This window comes from Colobus angolensis, unplaced genomic scaffold (assembly GCF_000951035.1).
Source record: "Colobus angolensis palliatus isolate OR3802 unplaced genomic scaffold, Cang.pa_1.0 Scaffold37, whole genome shotgun sequence".
Taxonomy (NCBI): domain Eukaryota; kingdom Metazoa; phylum Chordata; class Mammalia; order Primates; family Cercopithecidae; genus Colobus; species Colobus angolensis.
The window spans coordinates 6,051,653-6,056,306 of NW_012117043.1; positions in this window are offsets into that span (position 1 = coordinate 6,051,653).

Here is a 4,654-nt window from a genome sequence, read left to right on the forward strand (position 1 = left end):
AGCAGGAGGAGGGGGCAGTGCAGGGCCTGACAGGAAGCCTTTTGGGGGCCTGGAGGGCCTGGGGTGGAAGACCCTGCTGCATGGCTGCTGTCCTGGCCTGCCCTCATGCCTCAGGCATCACAAGGCCATCGGGATGGAGCAAGGGTGCTGTGATTTATAAACACTCTCAGCCCCCCTCGGCCTTCTGCGTTCTCAGAGGCAGTTGCTGGCCACCTGGGGCGGGTTGCTGGGTAGGAGTCGGAGAGCTGGCACCAGCTCGGATTCTTTGGTGGGACCTTGAGGGCGAGGCCTTTAACCTTTCCCGGCTTTGGTTTCTCCTGAGAGGGTGGAGAGGTTTTGAACTCGTGAGAAGATGAGGCTTCGGTAACATGACTCCTCTTTTACCTTAAGGAAAACCTACATCTGGGTAAACTCTGCAAAGTTTTTTTCGTATGGTTGTTCTATGGTGAATAGTAAATTCTGTGTTTGATTCAAACCGGCGAGTTGCTTGGCAGGAAATGAAACCTTCGGCTTGGGAGCGTGTCTTTAGACAGCCTCCTGAGGCCCCTCCTCCCTGCTCAGCTTGTTCCGCCTTTCCAGGCTCATAACAACCTATTAGGGAGCCTTCTGTTCCAGGCCAGAGCTCAAGTGTTGGCCCAAACAGCCGGGGGCAGCGGCAGCCCTGCCTTGAGTCCCCAAGGTCCTACCAGCATTTTAGCTGTGGCACGTGGGCGAGGGTGCCCAGGCAGGACAGGGCTCCCTAAGGCCAGGCGCCAGTTTTCTGCCTGAGCTGTTGCTCAGTCCCTGCTGGTTTGATAAACTGCATCATCCAGCACTCATGTGCTAACTTTAACGTAGCCACAGTAACCTCATTGATGACACTGGCAAACTCCAAACCCTGCCCATTCATTAAAAGAAGATTTCATTTTAATATCTGAACTCTATGCCTATCTCCTTGTTAAATTTAGCAAAGGATGTGTTTGACTTTACATTTCGCATTGTCCACAAGCCTCACTTGAGATGGGAGCTAGAGCCCAGTCACCTGAGGGGACCCCTGAGCGTGCCTGAGGTGGTAAATGTCGCAGAATGGGCATTTGATGTGGTTGCATCTTTCAGGGATCTGTCCTAGGAAATGAACGTTCTAATACCTCTTTATAGTCAGGAAGTTTTTTTTGGAATCCAACCTAAATCCCATTTTATTTCGTTCTGTCTTTAAGAAAGATAGCAAATGAAGAGTAAGAATCCTTAATGCTTTACTTGAAGACCCTTAAATCTCTACTTGGCCTTGGCCAAACACCCCCAGGTTTTGAGGGTTGCCTCCTGGCCTTCTCTCCTTCCAGCAGAACAATGCCTGAGTTTCCTGTTGGTAAAACAAGGAGAATACTAGCTGCCTCGTTGGGTTGGTGTGAAAATTAAATCAAGACTGTCGGGACGCACCTTGCCAAGTGCCTGGCATATGGTTCATTTTCAATTACACTAGCTGACTCTGAATACATTTTATTTCCTGCCTACTTTAATGCCACTCAGAGTTCCTGCTTTTCTTCACAGTCTCCCTTGAGTAATGCACCCAGGATTAGTGGGCCTCCTTCTCCCTGGCCTGATCCTGGACCCAGAGAGGCCAGGTGGGGCAGGTGCAGGCCACACCCCTCTGCTTCTCTCAAACCATCAGGCTAGGAGACTTGGAAGCCTTCTCTCTCCCCTGGGAGTCTGGACATGGGAAAGAAAAACCCTTTCATGCTAAGCCCCCAGATAGCATTATCCCTGTGCCTTTTCTAAATTGAGCTCCAGGAGCTCCCAGTCGGGACTGCTGACTCCCAGACCCGCCCAAATTGATGCAACAGGATCCCTGGTACCTCACTGAGAGAGACTTCCTGCAGAGATAAATTGCTGCTGTCCCTGTACACAGCAACCTCAACCTCTGCTTTATCCAAAGGGTGAAGTTATAGAGTCACTGTGACCTCTAAGGCACAGGGAGCAAGGACTTCAGAGGTAGCTCCTCCTGACCCCCCAAGGTATAACTCTTTTTCTCTTTGAAGCAGAGATACCCTGTGGACTTATTTACCCCCTGTATCTCAGCCTTCTCTCTCTGGCACACAGGACATGCTAATATAAGTATTTGCTATAATTTTCCTACATTTCTGAAAAATGTGCCTAGGAGAACTGTTTGATTTTAAATCTCCTTCTCTCCCTGTCTTCTGATCAGCATAAATAGACATATTCCTCGCCTGCTCTATGCTGGGCACTAAGCAAGGTGTTGGGGACCGAGAACTGAATGAGATCCAAAAAGCCTTCTAGGTGGGCACCATCTGTTGGGGCCACCAACGGGCACAGTGGCAATCACGAGAACATGTGACTAGTGTTGCCACATTGATGGTGGAGGAGAGAGAGGGTTCAACAGGCTAAAGCCACGGGGGAGTGAGCCAAGAAGAGCATGTGAGAGGACTTTCTGAAGGAGGAGATCTACAACCTGAATCCTTGAAATAGAGAGTTGCAGTTGGCCAGGGTGAGGCTTCTGGGGCCAAGGAGCTAGAACCCAGGGCCAGGGAAATGTGCTGGGGTGGGGTGCTGGCCAGTGGTGGCTAGAAGGAAGAGTGGCCCAGGACTCAGCCATGCATTGGATGAATCAGCAGGTCCCTGGAGGACTGGTCAGTTCAGATAAGGAGGATGATATTTCCTCTCTAGAAATCCCTGGGATGGGGGGCAGAAATGAGGGGTTCTTCAATGTTGACCTCTCCTCCCCAGAGTCCCTGGGCCCTGTCCCTGCTTTACAGCTCCTGCAGCCTCTGCTCCTCCCTGCACTCCTCTTTAACTTGCATGGGGTCTTGGGGATGGCATTTGGGTGCACCTCAGGAAATTCAGATTCAGTAGAATTGACAAAGACACCTGGGGCTTTTTCTTTAAAAAGCTCCCCAGAGGCTGGCACAGTGGTTCATGCCCGTAATCCTAGCACTTTGGGAAGCTGAGGCAGGAGTACTTGAACCCGGGAGATGAAGATCAGTCTGGGCAACATAGTGAGACCCAGTTTCTTTTTTCTTTTCTTTCCTTTTTTTTTTTTTTTTTTGAGATGGAGTCTTGTTCTTGTCGTCCAGGCTGGAGTGCAATGGCATGATCTCGGCTCACTGCAACCTCCACCTCCCAGGTTCAAGTGATTCTCCTGCCTCAGCCTCCCAAGTAGCTGGGATTACAGGCACCTGCCACCACACCCAGCTAATTTTTTTGTATTTTTAGTAGAGGCGGGGGTTTCACCATGTTGGCCAGGCTGGTCTCGAACCCCTGACCTCAGGTAGTCTGCCCACCTCGGCCTCCCAAAGTGCTGGGATTACAGGTGTGAGCCACCGTGCCTGGAAACACCCAGTTTCTACAAAAAAACTGTTTAAAGTTAGCAGCTGGATCTGGTGGTGTGTGCCTGTAGTCCTAGCTACTCTGGAGGCTGAGGTGGGAGGATCGCTTTTGAGCCCAGGAGGTCAAGGCTACCATAAGCTGTGACCACACCACTGCACTACATACAGCTTAGGTGACAGAGTGAGACCCTGTCTCTGAAAAAAAGCAAGAAAGTAAAAGGCTCCCAAGAGATTCTGATGTACGCATCCAGTTGAGAATCAGTGCGCCAGAGAGGCCTTTATTCTTCCAAACGGTGTCTTTGTTGTCTTGTGTGTGTGTGTGTGTGTGTGTTTTTGGCTGTACACTTTTTTTGAGTAGTAAATACTAGTACGTAGTGAAACCTGAGGCACAAAGAAGTAAAAATTTGTTCAAGATCACAGAGAAACCAACATCTACCTTCCAGAATCTATGATCTCTTCAGCCTGCTCCAGATGTCTCGCCTGGCAGAGGGCGTAAGTGTCCGGAACCCCAGATGTTTGAAGAAATGGAAAAGGAGTCTGTTCCTCCGACATTTACCGCCTATTAATTAGGAGGTAGTGTCTTCTTGACTCCCTCCAGCGGGTCCCAGGCCCGCCTGCCCGAACATCTGTTTTCCTAACAATGTCTGCCCATAAATCCTGTCCCTGAGTCCAGGGTGGCTTAGCTGGGGAACAATGGAGCCTATGATGGCAGCCAAATCCTCACCATGGTTACATGAAGGTGTGACTGCAACTGTGTGTTCTTGTTGGCAGGCACCCGCACCTGCAACTGGGGCCAAGGTTGTGTGTGTGTAGCAGTCTCCAGGGCCAGGGCTGGGGGCGTTGGACTGCATTTGGGAGGGATCCTCACAGAGCACTTTCTGTAGGCTTCTGCTGCCACTCATGCTATTATAATTCTTGGCCTCTGTGAAGAAAAGAGGTTTTTATATTGCATATCCTGACATACAGTAGGTGCTCAGTAAGTGTTTTTTTGGACTGCCAGTGAATGAGGGAGTGAATAATTAGAAGTCTGTTTGTGAATGTCACTGGGGTGCCTGAGCATGAGACAGATTCAGTTCACCTGGGACATAAGGAATGCCTCCTGGGTAATGAGGAGTCACTAAAGAAATGTCTGTCCCAGTCTGCCCTTAAGAGCTGATAGGGGGCCGGGCGCGGTGGCTCAAGCCTGTAATCCCAGTACTTTGGGAGGCCGAAACGGGTGGATCACGAGGTCAGGAGATCGAGAACATCCTGGCTAACACGGTGAAACCCCGTCTCTACTAAAAAATACAAAAACAAAAACTAGCCGGGTGAAGTGGCGGGCGCCTGTAGTCCCA